At 41.7% G+C, this 26,113-nt stretch overlaps 1 protein-coding gene across 5 annotated transcripts in view; it reads right to left on the bottom strand.

The window, feature by feature from the left end:
- Positions 1-26,113, bottom strand: part of LOC128695087 (DNA-binding protein K10) — a 78,321-nt gene that overhangs the window by 23,839 nt on the left and 28,369 nt on the right. Inside the window, exon 3 of one of the 5 annotated variants that reach the window (XM_070091450.1) lies at positions 10,602-10,777. The exons of the other annotated variants lie outside the window; for them this stretch is intronic. The gene's annotated coding sequence lies outside the window, so the exon portion shown is untranslated. The remainder of the gene's footprint in view (positions 1-10,601; positions 10,778-26,113) is intronic. 5 annotated transcript variants of the gene reach the window in all.

Here is a 26,113-nt window from a genome sequence, read left to right as displayed (position 1 = left end):
CCCTCTTTCATACATTGATTAAACAAAAATACCAACCACTCCAACATTATATCTCCCCTTGCTTTTAACATTTCTGTCATGATCCCATCAGTTCCAGCTACTTTACCCCCTTTCATTCTATGTAATGCCTCATACACCTCCCCCACACTTCACTCCTAAAAGATGTTATACCTCCCTGGACAGTGCATGAAATTACCGCCTCACTTTCATCGACATTTAAAAATGCCTTAAAATATTCTGCCATCTTCCTAATACCTCCCGCTCCCCATCTACTAACTGCCCTACTCTGTTTTTAATTGACAAATCCATTCGTTCCCAAGGCTTTCTTAACTTGTTTATCCCACTCCAAAATTTTTTCTTATTTTCATCACAATTTCTTGACAGTGCCTCTCCCACTCTTTCATCTGCTCTCCTTTTGCACTCTCTTCACCTTTCTTTTACTCTCAATATACTCTGCTCTACTTATAACACTTCTGCTTTGCAAAAACCTCTCATAAGCTACATTTCTCTCTTATATCATACCCTTTACTTCATCATTCCACCAATCACTCCTCTTTCCTTCTGCACCCACCCTCCTATAGGCACAAACTTCTGCCCCACATTCTAATTCTGCATTTTTAAAACTATTCCAACCCTCTTCAACCCTTGTACAAATAGGAAGCGCATCTGTCTGGCGCTCAGCAGATGGAGGATCGAGCGTCTATTACGTCTTGCGCTGAATGACCCACATGGGTCTAGCGCTTAACATGAGTTAAATAAATAAATTCAACCCCCCACTACTCACACTTGCACTAGCCCACTTTTCTGCCAATAGTGCTTATATCTCACCCTAACTTCCTCATCCCTTAGTTTATGCACTTTTACCTCTCTCTTATTTGCTGTTGTTATTTTCCTTTTGTCCCATCCACCTCTTAGTCTAACCGTAGCTACAACTAGATAATGATCCGATATATCAGGTGCCCCTCTATAAACATGTACATCCTGAAGCCTACCCATCAACCTCTTATCCACCAATACATAACTTAACAAAATGCTTTCATTACATGCTATATCATACCTTGTATATTTATTTATCCTCCTCCTCATAAAATATGTATTACTTATTACCAAACCTCTTTCTACACATAGCTCAATTAAAGGCTCCCCATTTTCATTTACCCCTGGCACCCCAAATTTACCTACTACTCCCTCTACAACATTTTTACCCACTTTAGCATTAAGATCCCCAACCACAAATACTATCTCACTTGATTCAAAACTCCCCGTGCACTCACTCAACATTTAGGGCTAGTGAGTTTTATTTGTAGGAATTCAGGTTTTGGGAAGTTTGGTAGCAAGCCAGGTCAGCCCACCCCACCCACATGTAATATGCTACGACATTTAATTGAAGAGCCCCAGAGCAATGAAATACATTTACAGTACATTCATTAATTACTTTAAAATATATGTAGTCTTAATGCAGAGTGATATGTGAGTTTTATTTGTAGGAAGTCAGGTGGTAGCCAGCCAAGGGAGCGCTCCCCGCCCCACCCCATTAACACACAATGTAAACAAACCAAGCAAATGCATCAGGTTTTCGTCACTTTACATTGTGTACAAGTTGTCTCCATGCTGATACAGTAGAATAAATAGAGAAACACTTCCATTCTCCTGTAACACCATTTTTAAAAGAAATGACGCTCTGAGTGAAGGCATATGAAAGGAATAATTTTCTAGTTACCCCCAGTAATATTAACCCCTTCAGGGTCCAAGGCCAAAATCTGAAGTGGTGCTCCAGTGTCCAAGAAATTTTGAAAAAAAAAAAAAAAAAAAAAAAAAAAAAAAAATTATTTTTTCTTACAGAATTAAAGAGTATATTTTTGTGAAGGTAATAAGACAAAAAAAAATTCTGATCAGTACTTATCGAGATACAGTGCCAAGAAGTTTGTCAAAAATGATGTGGTGGCGGCAACATCGACGAATTCCACATACGCGCATTACATTATTTTGCGGTTTTTATTGTTTTTTCTTTTCTTTTCCAATTTTTTTCTATTCCTACTAACATTTGGGGCCTGAGAGACCAATACTGTATATAATGTATATATATAAACTCATTGTATTGAACACAATAACCACACTAAAGTTATTATCATATTATTGTTTACCACTGTTGTTTATTACAATAAACATGCACAAATCTTGTATAATACTAATGTTCTATCATATATTTACATATTTACAATCACTGGACATGGTTTTAGAACTGCTGGAGCTTGTGGAACTCCTTGAAACAAGGCACCATGCACAGAGGCACCTTACATTCCTCACACATAAACCGAGTGTCTTTGCGTCTTTGTTGCCGTCGTTTTGTTTGTGCACAGACGATGCATCTCTTCTGAGCAAATTTCTTCTGAGTTGAAGGAAGTTGTATTATGAAATGATCACCTTCCCTCCTCAAACGCTTGGGTATATCCTGAGGAATTCGAGGACCGTGTTGTATAGCAGGTGTTCTTACCTGGTACTTCATTATGAGTTGTCTGACAACAGACAAACAAAATTCACCATACGGTGGTCTGTTGCCAGTCTTTATTTGGTACATATTATATGCATTGAGCATTGAAATGTCCATGAGATGGAAGAAAAGTTTCATGTACCACTTGTAACTCTTACGAACACAGTCAACAAAACCAATCTGCATGTCACATTTGTCAACCAAGCGCATGTTTTGTGTATAATCAATCACTGTCACTGGTTTTCGAATACGTTCATTAGTCACTCGATCAACATTGCCACTGTCTTGCATTTCATTACGGTGAATGGTTGTCAACAATGTGACATCTCGTTTGTCATGCCACCATAATGCCATGATGTCATTGGCAGTAAACACCTGCACGTCATCACCACGAGCACCTGCGTTGAGCCTGGGCATATGTTTACGATTAGAACGCACTGTGCCACACACATCTGTCTTGTTCACTCGCATGAAATCACTGAGTAATGGGCTTGTGTACCAGTTATCGGTATATAATGTATGCCCCTTACCAAGATAAGGTGCCATCATGTTTCTCACTACGTCACCTGAGATACCCAATAACATCTTGGTATCTTTCAATGTTTTACTACCCGTGTATACAACAATATCCAACACCAGGCCACTGTCACAATCACAGAGTACAAACAGTTTCATACCAAAGCGTTTCCTCTTGCTCGGTATATACTGCTTGAATGACAGTCTACCTTTGAACAAAATCAAAGACTCGTCAATTACAAGATTCTTGAATGGATAAAAGTATATGCTGAACTTTTGTTTGATACATGAAAAGATTTCTAATCTTGTATAACCTGTCACTTCTGTCAGGCCTGGTTTTGTCAGAGAAGTGCAACATACATAAGAGTAAGATAAACCTGTTCACTGGTATGATTTCACTGAAGACCGGGGTAGAAATTAGCCGATCTGTGGACCAGTATGCTTTTATATTATGCTTATAGACGTGAGGCATAAGCATTATTGTTGCAAAAAGCAAATACATTTCTGCAACAGTCGTCTCTTTCCACCTGTGTAGTCTTGACTGTGGTGATAAGATCGTATTTGCCATGGTGTACTCAAAATACTTATTACTTTCCCTGACAATAATTTCCATCAATGGCTGGTCAAAGAATAATTCAAAGAATTCCAGTTCATTGGCCGTGGTTCCAAGGGGACAAGTAGGTAGAATTCCACTTTGAGAGTCATCAAAGTGGTGAGGCTTGGGAACAAAATTGGGATTTTGCTGCCAATTCCACATACGGTTTGCTGGTGGATACTGGACATCATAGGCTGGTTGTGCGGGTGGTTGTGGTGGGCTGGTGGCTGGCGCTCCGCTTTGTCCTTGAACTGACGAGTCAGCAGCGTGGGTCCCAGCGTGGCCTGTTGAGTCACGCATGGCGGTGCCACTACCATCACCACTAACACCATCCACTGATGTCTGTGGTCTATCCATGCCAAGTGTAGCCACATCATCCTCACTATCACTACCTAAAACTGGTGTTGGGCCACGGGATGTACTCCGGGATGTACTCCGTCCCCTGGGCACAGCATAGGGTACACTACCCGAGCGCATGCGGCGGCGAACATACCGACGCTTCACTGGTGAATATGATTCCTCACTATCACTACTCGAATGATCGTCGAGCGCAATAAAATCACAGTCCACGTCACTATCATCATCATTACTGAAGTCAGAGGCCTGGCCACGCGAAAATATTAGTTTTCTCTTGCGATGAGGAACAACCGACTGTGAGTCACGAGTGCCCACACCAGAGGTAGAAGGTTGAGGATCGTCAGGGTTTTCTGCACTATTATCGATATCCTGGTCATTCTTTTCGGTCACTAACTGATCAAAGCCGTAGAATTCGTCTTCATTTCCACTTCCATCAGTGTCAGAACTATCAGATAGGAAGAGGAGAGTCCCAATTTTCCGGGGAGTGAGAGCTGACTTGCGACGAGGCATGGTGAACAAGGGTAACTGAGCCGGCGTTCCCACAATGCTATGCGGGCGTCTAGATTTTTTGTTTATGGCGCACACCCACCATGCAGACCCGTTCTCTCACATGTAGGCCTATGAGCGTTTTCGCACTAAATTTGACGGCGCTAGAATTTTGGCATAGATCTATGGTTTGGACACTCAGCGTGAAGCCGTAGATCTATGGGACGGACCCTGAAAGGGTTAAAGTGACAAATTTTCTCTGATGTTGGACTACAAGTCGCCTGGCTACCATGTCATATATTATGTTAATTTATTCTACTGTGGGGTGTATTTATCATGTTTATATGTTACGTAGCATCTTTATTATATAATTTTGAAAAAATATCATAGATGGATTAATGAAAATGTCTATATTAATGTAATATACGACATTTATTGTGCCCAAGAGATTATGTATTACGTCAAGAGTAGAGAGACTCTTAGTGATTTTAATGTGTGCCTGCACGCCAGCACAGTGTATAAGTATATTTAGGTACAGGTACACATAAGTATAATTTTCAGAGTACATACAAAATATGCAATAACTTTAGAACACTCGAAATTTTGGAAAGTTTTAAGACATAATAGAGAGACGTGCTCACAGAGAATGTATACAAACCGAGTGGGGTGCGCCATATAGCAAGTTTTGGACATAATTTGAAATCGCTGTATTAGCGGAATGCCATAAGGCAAAACACCCTAAAGCAGTGCCCTACTGTATTTTCAGCACATTTAAAGTCCCTTTCATCGTTTTCCATCATATGCTCCCTAATTCTACATCTTTCCAGAATGCAAATTTAGTGCCTTCAGTCTATCTTCTTAGAAAAGGCTTCTGATACATGAGATGAACTCTGTCATCCTTCTCAGTATATTTTCTAGTATATCTAGATCCATTCTGTAATATTCAGACCAGAAATGAACAGCATAATCTACATAAAGCCTTACCACAGATCTATAAAGTACAGTATAACCTTATGACTTCTATTATAATTATACTTTTTGATATGAAGCCAAGAATTCTATTGGCTTTATTGCAAACACTTTTGCATTGTTATCTTGGTTTTAAATATGATAACCAAAATTCCTGAAGCTTTTCACATTCAGTTTGACTAACATCTACAATATTTGGCTTATATGTGCTAAAGTTATGTCCTAGGATTAGTTTATTCTTGTCAGAAGAAAGGTGACGTAACTGCAAAGCTCACAATGAATAGTTACATGAATGAATGCCTTGTAAAGGTTTATGAAGACTGCCAAACTTGGGTAGAGGGAGAGGAATACACAAACTTTTGAAATAAGTCTCCATCCTAAACTTTTTGTGGGGCACAAAAACATTAAGCTCTCATAAGTCCAAAATGGGACAGAACTTCTGTTTAATTAGGAATACCAGTGGAACCTCGGTTGTTGACTGCATTGCTTGTTGAACAAGTTGGTTTTCAAACAAGGAATTAGAGAAAAAAATGTCCTGGTGTCTGTACATTCTCTTGGTTGGTGAACGACAAAGCGAACAGCTCAGGTCACAAGCTCACAGAATGTGCCCTGGACAAAGAATTGACAGCATGGGTCAATGAGAGGACACAAGCCAGTGAAAGACAGGCTCACTCTGTTACTGTGTGGTAATGCAAGTGGAGACTTGAAATTGAAGCCCTTACTTGTTTATCATTCCAAAACCCCACAAATTTTAAAGAAGAACAATGTTATGAAAAACAAAATGGCTGTAATGTGGAGGGTCAACACGAAAGCTTGGGTAACGACAATTTTTTATTGAGTGAGCTCATAAGGTCTCTGTTCCCACTGTCAAAAAGTACCTCATTAACCCTTAACCCTTTCAGGGTCAGCACGCCCTCTCCTAAACTTGTTCTCAGGGTCGGAAATTTTTCGGAGAAAAAAATAATTATTTTTCTTATGAAATGATAGAGAATCTTTTCCCAATCATAATGACACCAAAAGCATGAAATTTGATGGAAAACTTACAGAATTATGCTCTCGTGAAGTTAGTGGTCTCGATGATGTTTACACATCGGCGATTTCACCCACTTTGAGCCATATTTTTGGCCAATTCCAACGTACCAGTCGACAAAAATCATACCTATTTCGCTAGAACTCCATTTTTTCTATCGAATGAGTACACGAAACCACCCATTTACCGATTTCAACTATCCAATAAAGTGGTCAGAAATTGTCAATTTTGCCAATTTCACACAAATTTCAAAAGATGCCAATTTCCAAATAGGGTCCAGAATAAACAAGACAGACATTCCTGGCACTAAAATAACATTTCCTCTGTTCATTACTCACATCCCCAGGCCTCTTACATTTCTTTTGCTTTCCACTTTGAATTTTTAGTCTCACAAAAAATAGAAGATTTATGGTATGCAGACTACTGCATTAGTGTAGAAATGGTGTAGAAATTATATAAATAATATCAGCACACTTGTGAAAGAATATTAGACTCACCAGTTGACATGTATTGAACGTATGGCATGATTTGTTTACCTTTGAACTTTGGCAAAAATGGAACATTTCTGCTACTTTGAGCTCAATTTTAAGGTACTTTTCATTGTGAAACCAATCAAAATCATCTCAATTTCTGTAATATGTCTTCCATTCTATAAAATGAGACCAGGAAAACTAGAATACAACCATAAATAGCATATGAAAATACACTGCAAAGTTGCTATTTTAAACCAAAAACACGGTCAGTTTTTTTTTTCTCATTATGCACTATGTGCTCCAGGATAGTTTTTATACTGCGCACACTGACCACACAGACCCATTCTTTCATGTGTAGGCCTACCAGCTTTCCCTCGCTAGATTTGAAGGTGCTAGAATTTGTGTGTACTAGTACGGCATCAACCCTGGCGTGCAAGCCGTACTAGTACGGCACCAACCCTGAAAGGGTTAAACTGTATACAGTAGATACACATGCACAGTGCTCTGAACGTATATCGACGTTTTATTTTTCCTTCAAATTTGGCGTGATAGGCCTGATTTGCCTAGACGTGAAAGAATGGGTCTGTGCACTCAGTGTGCACACTATAAAAAATCAGGGACCACTTAGTACCTTGTGGGAGCACCAGTTCAACTGAGCGCCAGCTAGAGCAAATAGCATAGTAAACACCAGTTATTCACTGATGTCATGTCATATTAACACTCACATTTAAAGAGGAAAGTAAAAATAGGTTAGATAAATGAATGAGTGGTTGTGGGTAGGTGTGAGTTAGACCTGACTAGCTTGTGCTGCTATGTCAGATGCAGTGCTCCTTCTTTCAGTGGATGTGACCTGACTAGGTGGGTCACTGGTCTAAGCTGGGGGTGACACGGACCTGCCTCGCATCGGCTAGTAAGCCTCCTGCAGTGTTCCTTCTTTCTTATGTTCTTATGTATTTGGCTGGCTAGCTGGCTTTGACTGGCTTTGGCTGTCTGTGTCTGACTATATCTCTGTCTATCTATATGTCTGTCTGTCTATATCTCTATCTATATCTCTGTCTGTATCACTGTCTATCTGTCTATATCTCTATCTCTCACATGTACTCATATATATAACTATACATAATGTAAATTACCTAGGATAACCCAAAAATTCCATGCCAAGTGCTATACAGCATTTGTAGATATAAGACATAAATAAACATGATGCAAGTAATAGCAGTGTCACTTGCTCAGCAATCAGGGAGCAGCACATAAACCACAAACCAACAGGTTTACCAGCCCTCCCTGAGACGGAGACAAGCAGATGGAAAGACACACACACACACACACACACACACACACACACACACACACACACACACACACACACACACACACACACACACACACACACACACACAGGCAGACAGAATGACAGATAAGCAGAGCTAGACAGACAAACAGATACAGATAGACAGACATACAGAGACATGTTTGTGTGCAAGAGTAAAAACATATAAAGGCAAGGTTCCCTCCTCCAGCAGTGCACATTCATCAAATGTCACTTGTTATCTGATGCTTGTCATAACACCATTCTTCAAGGAGTTCATATTATATGCCAGGCACACACACAAGACAGAAGGACAGATAAGCTGAACTAGACAGACAGATAAGCAGAGCTAGGCAGACAGACAGATAGATGTACAGATAGACAGGCAGACAGACTGACAGACAGACATACAAAGACATGTTTGTATGCAAGAGTAAAAACATATAAAGGCAAGGTTCCCTCCAACAGCTCACATTCATCAAATGTCACTGGCTTTCACTTATCTGACCCTTGTCATAACACCATTCTTCAAGGAGTTTCATACTCCAGCATGTCTAAAACATTGCTGGGACCTATAAATACTTTGTATATATTTCTAGACAATAGTCGATGACCAGAACAGGTGAAAATGTTCACCTGTCAGTGTGATTGTTACTATTCAAGTACTATTTCAGTACATAATATTAGTGTTAGAACAAAGATTGGCTATGAAATCACAAGAACTATTATAAATTGTAATTATCAAAACATAAAAATTATATAAATTAAAATAAAAAGGAGAAAAAAAGGTAAATTGGCAACACTTCTGCAAGCGGCAGGACTGGATGTTGCCGTCAGGTGAGCATCCAGAACCAACTTTGAGGTCTTATATCTCGGTAAGTATTGGTCCTAAAAAAAATTTTTTTTTTGGTCTTATACCACACGGAAAACTGCCCTCTTTAATTTAAAAACAAAAAACAATTTTTTTATTTCTCAAAATATTCGGAGCGCCACACAGGTAAACATGAATCTACATTTGGACAGTTTAACCTCTAGAGGATCCGTGCCGTAGATCTACGTTGAGGGTCCAAACCGTAGATCTACGTCATTAGCTCAGCTCACTCTGATAAGCTGTGAGCAGTAAATTTTGACCTTGATATGAGAGAATACATCTATGTGGTATGTATGCACCACATAAAACAAATCCTGTAGCACACAGTGCATAATGAGAGAAAAAAACTGAGACCGTAATTTTCGATTAAAACAGTGGCTTTGCAGTGTTTTTTCGTATGTTTTTTATACTTGTATTTGCAATTTCTTGATCTCATTTGATAGAATGGAAGACATATTACAGAAATAGAGATTATTTTGATTGGTTTTAGTACTGGAAATGGCTTGTAACTGAGCTCAAAGTAGCGGAAATGTTAAAATTTTGCCGATGTTCAAGAGTAAACAAATGACCTCACATGTCTAATACATGCCTGCTGGTGGGTCTAATATACATTCATAAATGTGCTGATATTATTTATACAATTATTACAATACTGCATAACAGTAAATCTTCTATTTTTTGGTTTGAATAAAAATTCATTATATGAATAAAAAATCAAAATGGAATTCATTAGTAAAGCCTGAAAACATAACTAATGAACAGAGGAAATGTTAGTTTAGAGCCAGAAATGCCTGAATTGTTTATTCTGGACCCTATTTTGAAATTGGAGTATTTTGAACTTTGCATTAAATTGGCCAAATTACCAATTTCCCATCATTTTATTTTGTAGTTGAAACAGTTGACTTGGTGAATTCTTGTGCTCAGTCGATAGAATAGAAGTAATACTAGTGAAATAGCTAAGAATTTGGTCGACTGGAATAATGTAATTGACCTAAAATGGGAGTCAAAGTCTGCAAAATCGCCGATGCGTAAATATCGCTGACACATCAAAATTTGCAAGAGCATAATTTCATCAATTTTCCATCAAATTTCGTACTTTTTGTTTTATTACCTTCAGAAAAAGATTCTCTACCATTTCATAAGAAAAAATAACAAAATTATTTTTTGAAAATTCTTGGACACTGGTGCACCCTTTGAAATTTGGGCTCTGGACCCTGAAAGGGTTAAGGGTTAAAAAAAAATTGCCACTTATGGACCTTTACTCATGGATAATGCTCCTGCTCACCCTCCTAGCTTAAAAAACAAGTTGCTGGAGGAGTTCAGTGATATAAATGTGAAGTTCTTGCCTCCTAACACCACTCCTCTCATCCAGCCCATGGACCAGCAGGTCATTTATAGCTTCAAGAAACTCTACACCAAAGCACTTTTTGAGAGGTGCTTTGAAATCACTTTAGAAACAAATTTAACCCTCAAAGTTCTGGAAGGACCATTTCAATATCCTCACCTGCTTGAGGCTTATAGACAATGCCTGCGGAAATGTGTCTTCCAGGACCATGTAGTCAGAATGGAAGAAACTGTGACCTGACTTTGTGGCAGCCAGGGATTTTGAAGGCTTTGAAGATGACCCTGAGCTGGTAGAGGATATTGTGTCCCTGGAGAAGATCTTGGACCTAGAGGTAACTGAAAATGATATGGAGGAGTTGTATAGGAGCATAAAACTGAACTCACCACAGAAGAACTTGTAGACCTTCAAAGAGAGAGCAGCACAAGATTGAAGCAGAGGAACTGTCATCAGAGGAAGATGAGGGAAGAGATGATGTGCCCACTGCACTTGTTAAGGAAATGTGTGCTAAATGGCATGAAGTGCAGGAATTTTCTGAAAAATACCATCCAGACAAAGCAGTGGCCATCCATCTCTCTAACATGTACAATGACAGTGTATAATTTCTCAATTTAGAAAAGTGTTAAAACGAAGCCTGAAAAAACCTCACTGGAAAAAGTTTTTAGTGAGACAAAAACTAGTGAGCCAGACCAGAACAAGGTGTTAGTGGTGAAAAAAGACAAAGAGAAACAACACCAGGACAGTTGCCTGACATTAATAGGTGACTCTCCTTCCAAGCAGTAACATACCCCCTCCTCTCCTCCACCTCCTGCTTCCAGCATGCCATTTGCTCTCCTCTGACAGGTAAGAGGCAGTTAAATTTTCATTTAATGTACAGTATCCCAGCTAGTTTCTTTTAGTATTGCCTTATATACTGTAGTCAGGTGAGGCGAAGCAGGAGGCGGGGTCATAGTGGAACCATCCACTAGTCTAAATAGGTCTTCATCCTAAGATTGGACAAGTTTTGAAGAATTCTTTGTATCAAGATCCCATGATGATGCAGTGTCTGACATGTGATGAATGGTTTTCAAAACCGACAAGTTGAAGAATTGAGACACTTATGCAACATATGGGAATCTTTATTAAAGAAACTTTTTACCACACAGTGGCTTCATCAGTCTTATACAAAGCAGGAAGGTATAAGGAGAGGAGGAGTTTGAGGTAATCAGTCCCTCAGCCTGGAGTCGATGTGTTCAGTTCATCAATCTTGTAGAAAGTACAACACAGGGCCATAGCAGTGGCTTATATACTGTAGTCAGGTGAGGCAAAGCAGGAGGAGGCAGGGTCATAGTGGAACCATCCACTAGTCTAAGTAGGTCTTCGTCCTAAGATTTGACAAGTTTTGAAGAATTCATCACATCTGTCAAGACACTGCATCATCATGGGATCTTGATACAAAGAATTCTCCAAAACTTGTCCAATCTTAGGACGAAGACCTACTCAGACTAGTGGATGGTTCCACTGTGACCCCGCCTCCTCCTGCTTCACCTCACCTGACTACAGTATATAAGCCACTGTTATGGCCCTGTGCTGTTCTTTTAGTATTCATTTATAGTTTTATGTAGTAGTTAGTACATTTTTAATAAATTATTATGCTGCCATTTGGGGACTGGAATGGATTAACCCTTTGAGGGTCGACAGGCCCTCTCCGAAACTCGTTCTCAGGGTCGGCCAAATTTCAAAAAAAAAAAATTATTTTTTCTTATGAAAAAATAGAGTATTTTTTTCTAAACATTATAGGCTAAACAAAAAAATTTTAACGTCAATACTTACCGAGATATGGAGGTGTGAAATTTGCCAAAATTGAACAACATATGGTAACATCGCCGACTGCCGTCACCCGGTATTTTTCTATTTACTTTTTTATGTACTATTTTCAATTTTTTTTCAATTTTTCTTTTTCTGAGTAACTTTTATGGCCTCTGAGGCCAACATGATCAGTATTTTGTAAGTTATTTCTTTTTCAATACTACACAATAAGGGCGTAAACACTGTTGTCATTATTTTGTTTACAGAAAATATTTACACAAACAAACAATATGAAATGTTGTTTATTACTATTTTTCTATATTTTATATACACATATACAGTCACAGGACATGTTTCTAGAAGTTCTGCAGCCTGTGGAACTCTTTGAAACATGGTGTCATGCACAGTGGAGTTTTGCACTCCTCACACATAAAACGAGTGTCTCTGCGTTGTCGTGGGCGTTTTTTTGTATGTGAACAGACGTAACACCTCTTCTGAGCCTTTTTCTTCAAAGCAGTAGCAGGCAGTTTTACCAGGAAGTGATCACCATGCTTCAGACGAGCAGGTAGTTGTTGATAATTTGGTGGGCGGTCAATTGCAGGTGCATTTCCTTGGTACTTGAATACTATTTGTCTGATGACAGACAAACAGAATTCGCCGTACTGTGGTTTGTTTCTGGTGCTCATCTTATACATATTATAAGCATTGAGCATGGAAATGTCCAGAAGATGGAAAAACAGTTTGATGTACCACTTATAACTCTTGCGAACACAATCAGCAAACCCAATCTGCATGTCACATTTGTCCACTGAATGCATGTTGAAGGTGTAATCAATCACAGCTGCAGGTTTTAGAATGGGTTCATTTCTCTCTCTATGCTGCCTGCCACTGTCTGCCATTTCATTAGGGTGAATTGATGACAACAGTGTGACATCTCGTTTGTCATGCCACCGAAATGCCATGATGTCATTGGCAGCAAACGCCTGCACCTCACCTCTGCGAGTGCCAGCATCAAACCTGGGCATATGTTTTCGATTTGCACGCACTGTGCCACACACATCTGTCATGTTCACTCGCAAAAAATCACTGAGTGAGGGGCTTGTGTACCAGTTATCTGTATATAATATATGCCCCTTACCAAGGTATGGTTCTATCATTGTTCGAACCACATCACCTGAGATGCCCAATAACTTCCTGGTATTTTGCAATGTATAACTTCCAGTGTACACAATAATATCCAATACCAGACCACTGTAACAATCACAAAGCACAAACAACTTTATACCAAAGCGTTTCCTCTTGCTTGGTATGTACTGCTTGAAAGAGAGTCTTCCTTTGAACAGAATCAAAGACTCGTCAATTACAAGCTTCCTGAAGGGATAAAAATGAGTACTGAATTTCTGTTTCAGATACACAAACACATTCCTAATCTTATATAACCTGTCAGTTCTGTCAGGCCTGGTTTTATCTGAGAAGTGAAGCATACGTAACATTAGCACAAATCGATTCACTGGCATTATATCACTGAAACCTGGTGTTGCAATCAGGGGGTCTGTTGACCAGTATGATTTCACTTTGTGCTTATACACATGTGGCATAAGCATTATTGTGGCAAAGAAAAGATACATCTCAGCCACAGTTGCCTCCTTCCATTGGTGTAGACGTGATTTTGGTGAAAGTATTGTGTTTGCCATGGTGTACTCGTAGTATGTGTTGCTTTCCATGACAATACTTTTCATCAGTGGTTCGTCAAAGAATAACTCGAAACATTCCAGTTCAGTGGCATTGTTCCCAAGTGCACAAGATGGCCGTATTCCACTTTGGCTGCCATCAAACTGGTGGGGATTTGGAACAAAATTGACAGCTTCCTGCCAATCCCAGGTGCGGTCTGCTGGTGGGTACTGGACAATGACAGGTGGTTGTGGTTGTGGAGGTTGTGGTTGTGGAGGTTGTGGTTGTGGAGGTTGTGGTTGTGGAGGCTGGTGTGGTGGGGGAGTGGGGGATGGTGGCCTTTGTTCTAGATCAGCTGAGGCAGCGGCGTGGCTGGCAGCGTGGGTGGCAGCATGACCCACTGCTGGTGCCTCACCGCCGGCACCACTACCACCACGCACATTTTCCATCCCAATTGCAACAGTATCTTCGTCATTTTCACTGTCTGTTCCTGTTGTACAGCCACGGGATGTACTCCGAGATACACTCCTTCCCCTTGGTATAACATATGGCACACTTCCAGAGCGCATATATCGTCGTATATACTGACGCTTCACTGGGGAATATTGCACTTCACTATCACTACTGGAACTAGTTTGAAGAGCTTGTAGTTCATATTCACTATCACTATCATTACCCATGCTCTCATCTGAGTCTGGGATTTGGGAAAATAGAAGTTTCCTCTTGGGTTCTGGAACAACTGAACGTGAACACGAGGGCCCAGCACCAGAGGTGGAAGGCTGAGGGTCGTCTGGGTTTTCTTCACTATTACCGATATTATGGTCATTAGTTTCTGTCAAAACCTCACTAAAACCACGAAACTCATCTTCACTGGCACTTCCATCACTATTAGAACTGTCACTGGGGAACAAAAGTGTCCCAATTCGCCGAGGAGTGAGGAGCTTCTTACCGCGAGGCATGGTGGACATTGTTTACTAAGAGGGCATTCCCACAATGCACCACTGGGTCACAGATTTTTTTTCTACCGCGCACACTGACCACGCAGACCCATTCTCTCACACCTAGGCCTATCAGCCTTTTCGCGCGAGATTTGAGGCTGCTAGAATTTATGCGTACTAGTACGTCAAAAACCCCTACGCGTAAGACGTACTAGTACGACGAAAACCCTCAAAGGGTTAATTCTATTTACATTATTTTTTATGGGAAAAACTGCTTTGGTTGTTGTCCATTTTGGCTGTCAAATCGACATCTGGAATGAATCAAACTGAACAACCGAGGTTCCACTGTACGAGTTAGAAAATCTTAAGGAGTATGTCTAGCACACTCAAGTCATTTTTTTTCCCTGTATCAGTTCCTGTACGACCAGTAACAAATGGTTCAGTGCAGTTATGTGAGGAAGTGATTATCCGTGGAAAGTTTGCCTTCAAATAATAACTTTAGTCCCTAATGAGATACTGATAGAGCAAGGGGAACATTTAATAACTTCTAAAATGTGTGGTGCCTCCCTAGTCACCCTTCTATATCATCTCATGACCTCAATCTTTAGGGGTAACTACTTTATGTGGGGCCCCTGACAGATGCCCCTAGTACCCACAAATGGTACAGTGTGTTCTGAAATGTAGACAAAACTAGTGTATTCAGGTTAAAATTATTCACTAGCCAAACTGCAGCTGTGACCCTGAACTTGCATGTTACAAGACTGTTCTATCTGTCTGAATAATCTTAGCTCTAGATTAGAAGAGCCTTTGTGTCATCAATGAAACCGTGCCAAATAAATCACTTGACAAAACAGGGGCACTATTGTTTAAAGCATCTTTAACTTGAAGTTTACAATGGCTCAAACAAATACCATAAATGCACCACACAAAGATTTGATACAACAAACCACATCCACTGTGTCAAGATTTTGTCAGCTAGTGGTGAAATATGTCTGGTAGGCTCCCCATGTCTGGTATGTCAGGATTTTTGTCCGTAGCAGAGGTGTGTGCCCAGAAGGCTCCTTATACAATGGACTATGTCTGCAGTCCTACCTGCCTAAGCTCTTGGGAGTTAGCGTGGGCTGTTACCAAGCACCATGGTTTGTTGTAGTGTTTTAGAATCTCAGGTTCAAGTGTTGAAGGAGATTCTACTTCTTCAGGAGGAAAATAGGAGGCTGAAGCTTCGCATAGATGAGTTTGGGAGCGAGTGTGAGAAGGATTTAGCTGGTAAGGAAGGAATGGTCTCCAGCAGTGATAGTGGCAGCTGCTCTAAGTGGCAAGTGGTTCACAGTTCAGGAAGAAGGAAGATGAGGAGAGTTAACAGAGAAGATGTGAAGGTAGGAAATCGATTCTCTGTTCTCCAAGACGAGTGTACTTCAGTGGTTAGTGAGGTTGAAGGTACCACTGATTCCCCTGCTAATCAAGGTAAGAATATTTTAATAGTAGGCGATTCTCAGGTAAGATATATGGACCGTGCATTTTGTAACAGAGACAGAAAGGTCAGACAAAGAGTGTGTCTTCCTGGAGCTGGTGTTGGTGACATAGTCAGCAGGTTGGATAATATTACGGCAGGTGACTTAAGAAATCGTAATGACACGATTTGCAATCGTGTCATTACGATTTCTTAAGTCATGTTGACGGCAGTGAAGGGACTTGAGCTAGAGTTCGTCACGGCCACGCTAGCTGGAGATTCGTCTGTAAAAACTTGCATTTGTGGTCACAGAGGTGCCTGTGCTAACTTTCCTATGGTGTAGAAATATACCTAGTTGGATGAATCTTATTGTGGCTAGCTGGTCTAGTGGCTAACGCGACGGGCTGGAGTTTTGAGACTCTATGACCGCGGGTTCAATCCCGGCCGGGGGTATGGTTTGATTACGGCAGGTAATGGGATCAAGCCCATTATCTGTCTTAGTGCTGGGGGTAATGACATTGGGAAGGGTAGGAGAGAGGAGCTGCTGGATAAGTACAGGTCAGCCATAGAAGTAGTTAGGTCTAAGGGAGGGATCCCAGTCATATGTAGCATCTTGCCTAGAAAGGGAGTGGGCAATGAATGGATGTCTAGGGCAATTGGTATAAATTGCTGGCTAGACAGGTACTGCAATGAACTTGCAATCCCATTCATTGATAACTGGGACCTATTCTTTGACAAACGTGATATGTATACAAGGGATGGGGTTCATCTCTCTGGGGATGGAGTGGTTGCATTAGCCAATTCAAATGAGAGGGTAATTGATGACTTGTCTAGGAATTTAAACTGATAGATTATAGAGGTATGGGTGTTTGTGGGAAACAATCAGGCAGCAGCATTAGGGTTAAAAACAGTAGTTATTACCGGGATACCTCAGGGATACGTTTAAAAGACAATATTCAAAATAAAGTTGCTAATAATGGCAAATCTATTGATCAACAAACAAAGAGGGATAGTAGAGGGCAACAAGTGACTAGCTCCCTTAAAGTTTACTATACAAATAGTAGGAGTCTAAGAAATAAGATAGATGAGCTAAGATTACTTGCAAGTGTAGGTAATATAGATATTATTGGTATAACAGAGACCTGGTTCAACCTGAAAGATACAGGGTTATAAACTATTCCACATTGACAGGGTCAACAGGAAGGGTGGTGGGGTGGCGATGTATGTCAGAGAAAATTTAAATTGTTGTCTTAGACATGATATAAGATTAGAGACATCGAACATAGAATCTGTTTGGCTACAGTTTCTCGAGGGATATGACAAATTAATTTTGAGTGTGATTTATAGGCCCCCAAACCTTGATAGGGAGGGCAGTAAGCTGTTATGGGACGAAATTCATAAGGCATCTAGATATGAAAATGTTGTTATAATGGGAGATTTTAACTTTAGACAAATTGATTGGAACAATATGACAGGAAATCTTGAGTCTAGTGACTTTCTTGATACGGTTCAGGATTGCTTTTTAGAACAGGTTGTGACAGAACCAACTAGAGGAAACAATCTGCTTGACTTGGTTCTTGCCAACAAAGATTCACTAATTAATAATCTTGAGGTTAATGATGAGCTTGGGGAAAGTGATCGCAAATTACTTAGTTTTAGTATATCATGGAATTACCCAGATAACTGCAATCAAATCTCTGTCCCAGATTTTCGCTTGGCCGACTTCATGGGACTGAAAAATTACCTGGGTGGGCTAAATTGGGATGTCCTGACTATGGGCCAGGTAGGTGATCTTGGTTGCCAATATGACGTTTTTCAGAGCATAGTTCTAGCTGCCCAGACAACTTTTGTTCTGAGTAGGGAAATTAGATCTAACAAAAATGATCCCAAATGGATGAACAATAGATTAAAACATCTCACTGGTCAAAAGAGAGGCATATATAGGCATATCAAAAGAGGGGATGGGCAGTTAAGAAATCAATATACAGTGGACCCCCGCATACCGATGGCATCACATAGCGATTAATCCGCATACCGCTTGCTTTAATCGCCAAAATTTTGCCTCACATACCGCTTAAAAACCCGCTCACCGATTTTCGTCCGAGACGCGTCCAATGTGCGGCCTGAGCCACGCTCACATGTTCCGCCGGTGGCATTGTTTACCAGCCAGCCTCCGCGGTAACATCCAAGCATACAATCAGAATATTTCGTATTATTACAGTGTTTTCGGTGCCTTTTCTGGAAAATAAGTGACCATGGGCCCCAAGAAAGCTTCTAGTGCCAACCCTACAGCAATAAGGGTGAGAATTACAATAGAGATGAATATAATAGCTTGTTTTGTAGGTTGTAGAGCGGTGTTAATGATATACGTCTTCGGAGGCTTCTTACTTTATTGTTAAGTAGTGGTGGGTTACACAGGCTTGTGTGTTTGTGCCCATGGCCCGGGAGGGCCATGCCCACGAGAGAGAGCTGGGAGTACTTGTGTCTTGATGCCAGGCCGCTGTGTGAGTGAGAGCGAGGCAAGTCTGGGCATACTGAAGTGGCAAGGCCTATAGGTGGCAGCACCAGCATGGCGCGAAATATGAACTAAGCTGGCAGACAGCATGGGCTGTCTGTGCAGACAGTACAGGCTGTCTACATACGCTCGGCCACCTACCGCGCGTCGTCCCGACGCGACAATACTGGTAGTAAAAGAAACTCGGTCTCTCTCTCGTAGGAACAGGGCACAGAACACAAAATAAAAACATATATATACATATGGACATGGAAAAAAAACTTCCTACAGGGAGGGAAGAAAAAACATGGGGTGTGCTAAACATCGTGGTCAAAGGCAATGAGCGTCGAAGGGCATCACTGCACGCCTTCCTGCGTCTGGACACGTACTGCAACACGGGAGACATCGCTGCGGCTGAGCTGTGACGTAACAGGGTATGGTCTCCTCTGGAACGGTGAAGCAGACATCGTAGGAGTCGCTGCAGGTTTTCACTCAACCTGGGGCACGACATGCTGGTGCCCTCGAGTGAGGCGTCGACAAAACTCGGCAACTGGGCAGGACTTCTGGCAAGCGACTCAGGAGGACACTTCTCGACTGGTACTGTCGCTGGGCTGTCACTGCCGGCGAGCGTGGAGCGAGTTGTGGAGCGAGTCGTGGCAGAGACGACTGGGCGAAACATCTGGGAGTCGTAACATCATACACCAGACTGCAGTGAGAGAGCTAGCAGTCAAAGTGACATCTTCTTTGTGCAGGCTGCTCACTGAAGCTTGTGACACGAGGCTGACACAGCGCCTGCCGACAGGGCTGACTGCGGCTTGGCGAGTATCATCTCTCGACAGTTGGAGTTATAGCAGAGGTTAGTCTAAGCGTCCCCAGACTTGTTTCTCTACATATAACTGCACTCTGAAGGTCTGGAGGTGAAGTGAAACAAATCTCGATGGGAATCGTAGCAGGTACGATTCTGCAGAACAACACGAGCGACGAGCATAAAAGCTTTCTGTACAAGAGGGCTCGTACGCTCAGGGCTGAGTAATCAGCTGTCAAACACTGGTCACGCGGGTGACAGCACAGTGGTGCAACTCAAGGGTCTGACCACAGACCTCACTGGACACACGGAAACCTTACAAACACACCGCTGTACATACGGTACAACATGGCTTAACTAGCAAATGATGCTTTTCTGTGCACAAAACTGACACTAAGACATACTAAAATGTGAGAACACTGACTGCGAGGAATTAATTAACACACGACATATATCTTCTCTCAATCTTCTCGACAATACTGAAATAATTACTAGAACACTCGATGTGACATCATGTGATGTCAGGCGTGATGTCGCAAGGTGACGTCAGCAGCAGTGACGTCAACAGACATCTCGAGGTGACGTCAGGCAGACATCGTGAGGTGACGTCAACAGACATCGTGACGTCATGAAGTCGGGCAGCATCGTGGGTGGCGTCGATGTGATGCGGGCAGCAGACCACAGCATGTGGCCTTGGGACATCTGGTAACTCACGTGGCTTTGTAGGTCTACGTGACATCGGCCACACCCACGTGACGTCGTAATCCACGTAGCTTCGAGTGGCCTCGGGCACTCGGATACACAGCACTGGCAATGAATTCATACGAAAAAAACAGAAAACACAGCAGAGGGAGTGGGCAGTGGTGAGTGTATGGTAGTGTGGTGGCGAGGAGTGTGCGTGAGTGTATGGCAGGGCGAGCATCTGGCCATTCCTCCTCCTCCTCCACCCACAAACACGTGGAGAAGCTCACACTGGACGCAGAAATCACCACAAAACTCACCTCTGGCTTGCTGAAACAGCTGTGCTGAGCTGAACAACAACAGCAACATACAAGTGACGCTGAACACGTGACTTGAGAGACAGCGTGGGGTCACTGGGACGCCACTTACAATTCTCGGAGAATTTCGACAAATTTCGGCTGGATCCTGCTAGTACCTGTGTCTGGATGCTCAAAAGTGCAGACACGACATCAGGATAACTCGTTGAGAGACGGATGCTTCTTGTGTAGGGTGATGAAGTGAAGATGACTTCATACCTCTTCCTTCCTCGCGGGGCAAACACAACTGCTGCGGAGCACCGCTGTCACCATTTATAATAGCTTGTTTTGTAGGTTGTAGAGCGGTGTTAATGATATACGTCTTCGGAGGCTTCTTACTTTATTGTTAAGTAGTGGTGGGTTACACAGGCTTGTGTGTTTGTGCCCATGGCCCGGGAGGGCCATGCCCACGAGAGAGAGCTGGGAGTACTTGTGTCTTGATGCCAGGCCGCTGTGTGAGTGAGAGCGAGGCAAGTCTGGGCATACTGAAGTGGCAAGGCCTATAGGTGGCAGCACCAGCATGGCGCGAAATATGAACTAAGCTGGCAGACAGCATGGGCTGTCTGTGCAGACAGTACAGGCTGTCTACATGAAGAAAAAGATCATTGATAAGTATGAAAGTGGAGTGCATGTCTCCGAGCTGGCCAGGTTGTATAATAAACCCCAATCAACCATCGCTACTATTAGTGGTACAGCTGCTGCTGCTGCTGCTGCACTGTCAGCTGCTGCTGCTGCTGCTGCACTGTCAGCTGCTGCTGCTGCTGTAGCATCGTCTGCTGCTGCTGTAACATCGTCTGTTGCTGCTGTAGCATCGTCTGTTGCTGCTGTACCACCGTCAGCTGCTGCTGCTGTAGCATCGTCTGCTGCTGCTGTAACATCGTCTGTTGCTGCTGTAGCATCGTCTGTTGCTGCTGTACCACCGTCAGCTGCTGCTGCTGTAGCATCGTCTGCTGCTGCTGTAACATCGTCTGTTGCTGCTGTAGCATCGTCTGTTGCTGCTGTACCACCGTCAGCTGCTGCTGCTGCTGTAGCATCGTCTGCTGCTGCTGTAACATCGTCTGTTGCTGCTGTAGCATCGTCTGTTGCTGCTGTACCACAGTCAGCTGCTGCTGCTGCTGCTGTAGCATCGTCTGCTGCTGCTGTAACATCGTCTGTTGCTGCTGTAGCATCGTCTGCTGCTGCTGTAGCATCGTCTGCTGCTGCTGTACCACCGTCAGCTGCTGCTGCTGCTGCTGTAGCATTGTCTGCTGCTGCTGTAGCATCGTCTGTTGCTGCTGTAGCATCGTCTGTTGCTGCTGTACCACCGTCAGCTGCTGCTGCTGCTGTAGCACCGTTGTTGGTGTGGCTTATTGAGAATACCAAGAAACAATTAACCCCAGAGGATTTGCCACCCAGGATAACCCAAAAAAGTCAGTGTCATCGAAGACTGTCTAACTTATTTCCATTGGGGTCCTTAATCTTGTCTCCCAGGATGCAACCCACACCAGTCGACTAACACCCAGGTGAACAGGGAAAAATGCCTGGAACTAGTGCTCATATTGGTGAATTTAAAGCCAGCAAAGGTTGGTTTGAGAGATTTAAGAATTGTAGTGGCATACACAGTGTGATAAGGCCTGTTCTGGAAGAAAATGCCAAACAGGACCTACAGTACTCAGGAGGAAAAGGCACTCCCAGGACACACTGTCTCAACAGTCATTGCTGCATCTTCAATAAAGGTAAGTGTCATTTATTCTTCATTTAGTAGACTAGTACATGCACAATATATACTGTGCATGTACTACTCTACTATTGTGCATGTATCCTTCTCTTTGTGTGTGGGAAAATGTATATTTCATGTGGTAAAAATTTTTGTTTTTCATACTTTTGGGTGTCTTGCACGAATTAATTTTATTTCCATTATTTCTTATGGGGAAAATTCATTCACATACCGATTATTTCGCATAACAATTACCCCTCTTGCACGGATTAAAATCGTTATGCGGGGGTCCACTGTATTCAATTAATGAGAGAAATAAAGAAAGGAATAAGAAAAGCAAAAAGGGATTATGAGGCTAAGGTTGCAAGGGATTCAAAGATTAACCCTAAAGGATTCTTTCAGGTATACAGAAGTAAGATTAGGGACAAGATTGGCCCACATAAGAGTAACTCTTGTCAGATCACTGACAGTGATAAGGATATGTGTGAAATTCTAAATACCTACTTCCTCTAAGTTTTCACCCAGGAAAATACTAGCGATATTCCTGAAATAATAGATTATGTAGAACAGGACGTTAATAAACTATGTATGATTGCAGTAACAAGTGACATGGTCCTCAGACAAATAGAGAAACTAAAACCTAACAAATCCCCAGGCCCTGATGAACTGTTTGCAAGGTTGTTAAAGGAATGTAAAGATGAACTTAGCATACTTTTGGCTAATCTTTTTAACATATCACTACAAACTGGCATAGTGCCTGATAAGTGGAAAATGGCAAATGTAATACCTATTTACAAGGCAGGTGACAGGTCCTTGGCTTCGAACTATAGACCAATAAGCCTTACCTCCATAGTGGGAAAATTTATGGAATCAATAATTGCCGAAGCAATTCGTAGCCATCTTGACAGGCACAGATTGATTAATGAATCTCAACACTGTTTTACAAAGGGGCGTTCCTGTCTTACGAATTTACTAACTTTTTTCACTAAGGTGTTTGAGGAGGTAGATCAAGATAGGCAGGATAATTGATAAGATAGGTAGGATAATTGATTCAAACGTAGATATTATGGAACTTCAGGAGGATTTAAACAAACTCTATTCTTGGTCAGAAAAGTGGCAGATGCAGTTCAATGTAGATAAATGCAAGGTTCTGAAGCTCGGGAGTGCCCATAACCCTAGTACTTATAAGTTAAATGATGTAGAACTTAGCCATACAGATTGCGAAAAGGACTTGGGGGTTATGGTGAGCAGCGACCTTAAACCAAGACAGCAATGCCTAAGCGTACGTAATAAGGCAAATAGATTACTGGGATTTATATCAAGAAGTGTAAGCAACAGAAGTCCAGAGGTTATACTGCAGCTTTATACATCATTAGTAAGGCCTCACCTAGATTATGCAGCTCAATTCTGGTCTCCATATTACAGAATGGACATAAATTCGTTAGAAAACATTCAGCGTAGGATGACTAAATTAATACATAGCATTAGAAATCTTCCTAATGAAGAAAGATTGAAGACTCTTAAGTTACATTCACTTGTTAGACGAAGAATGAGGGGAGACATGATCGAAGTGTATAAGTGGAAGATAGGTATTAATAAAGGGGATATTAATAAGGTCTTGAGGATATCTCTCCAAGAGAGAACACGCAGTAATGGATTTAAATTAGACAAGTTTAGATTTAGAAAGGACATAGGAAAGTATTGGTTTGGAAACAGGGTAGTTGATGAGTGGAACAGTCTACCTAGTTGGGTTATTGAGGCTAGGACTTTGGGTAGTTTCAAATTTAGATTGGATAAGTACATGAGTGGGAGGGGTTGGATTTGAGTGGGACTTGCACATCAGAGCTTATTTCTTGGGTAGCATTGAAAATTGGGTTGGGCAAATGTTTTGTTAGTTGGATGAATTGTAAAGGACCTGCCTAGTATGGGCCAACAGGCCTCCTGCAGTGTTCCTCCTTTCTTATGTTCTTATGAATATGATATTGTGTATATGGACTTCAGTAAGGCTTTCGATAGAGCTCCACACCAGAGGCTATTGAGGAAACTTAAGGCACACAGAATATGAGGAGAAATTTTTCCTGGGTGGAGGCATGGCTGACAAATAGACAGCAGAGTGTTTGCATAAATGGGGAGAAATCAGAATGGGGGCACGTCACAAGCGGTGTTCCTCAGGGGTCAGTGTTGGGCCCGTTGTTGTTCACAATTTACATAAACGACATAGATGTGGGAATAAATAGCGACATAAGCAAATTTGCTGATGACACCAAAATAGGCTGTCCAATTCATTCTAATGAGGACACTAGAGCACTCCAGGATGATTTGAATAGACTGATGCAATGGTCAGAGAAGTGGCAGATGCAGTTTAATATTGACAAATGCAAAGTTCTAAATGTTGGACAGGTAAATAACCATGCCACATATAAACTAAATAATGCAGATCTTAATACTACTGACTGCAAAAAGGATTTAGGAGTTCTGGTTAGCAGTAATTTAAAACCAAGACAACAGTGCATTAGTGTTCGCAATAAAGCTAACAGAATTCTTGGCTTCATATCTATTTAGAAGTATAAATAATAGAAGTCCTCAGGTTGTTCTTCAACTCTATATATCCTTGGTTAGGCCTCATTTAGACTATGCTGTTCAGTTCTGGTCACCGTATTACAGAATGGATATAAATGCTCTGGAAAACGTACAGAGGAGGATGACAAAGATGATCCCATGTATCAGAAATCTTCCCTACGAGGATAGACTGAGGGCCCTGAATCTGCACTCTCTCAAAAGGCGTAGAATTAGGGGGGATATGATCGAGGAGTATAAATGGAAAACAGGAATAAATAAAGGGGACGTAAATAGCGTGCTGAAAATTTCCAGCCAAGACAGGACTCGCAGCAATGGTTTCAAGTTGGAAAAATTCAGATTCAGAAAGGATATAGAAAAGCACTGGTTTGGTAATAGAGTTGTGGATGAGTGGAACAAACTCCTGAGTACAGTTATTCAGGCTAAAACGTTGTGTAGTTTTAAAAATAGGTTAGATAAATACATGAATGGGTGTGGGTGGGTGTGAGTTGGACCTGACTTGCTTGTGCTGTTGAGTCTGGCGCAGTGCTCCATCCCTGAGTGGAGATGGTCAGACTGGGTGGGTCATTGGGCTAATCCGGGGATGGGGGGGGGGTCATGGACCTGCTCCACATGGGTCAGTAGGCCTGTTGCAGTGTTCCTTCTTTCTTATTTTCTTCTTATGTTGTACTGAGATTTTGTCCATTAGTTGTCTGTTAGTAGAAGTATGTGTCCAAAAGCCTCCTCATACAATGGACTATGTCTGCTGTACTGAGATTTTACCCATTAGCTGTAGTGTGTCCAGTAGGCTCCCCATACAATGAACGAAGTCACTTGCATCGAGATTTTGCCCATTAGTTATAATGCGTGTCTGGTAGGCACCCCATACAACAAACCAAGTCTGCTGCATCAGGAGTATGTCTATTACTAGTGTGTGTCTGGTAGGCTCCTCATACAACAGACCAAATCCAGTACAGTAGGGCCCCACTTACATGGCAGGTTAGGTTCCAGGTTACCGCAGGAAAGTGGACATCGCTAGAAAGCTGAATGCCATTTTTTTGCACTTATAAGTGCATACAAATGCCAGATAAGTTTGCATTAACATGTACATATTAACCCTTAAAGTGTCCAAATGTAGATCTACATTCACCTGCGTGGCACTCCAAATATTTTGAAAAATATTTTTTTTTTTTTTTTTTAAATTAAAGAGGGTAATTTTCTGTGTGGTATAAGACCAAA

Source organism: Cherax quadricarinatus, chromosome 35, assembly GCF_038502225.1.
Source record: "Cherax quadricarinatus isolate ZL_2023a chromosome 35, ASM3850222v1, whole genome shotgun sequence".
Taxonomy (NCBI): Eukaryota; Metazoa; Arthropoda; class Malacostraca; order Decapoda; family Parastacidae; genus Cherax; species Cherax quadricarinatus.
This window is presented reverse-complemented; position numbering and strand designations above follow the sequence as displayed.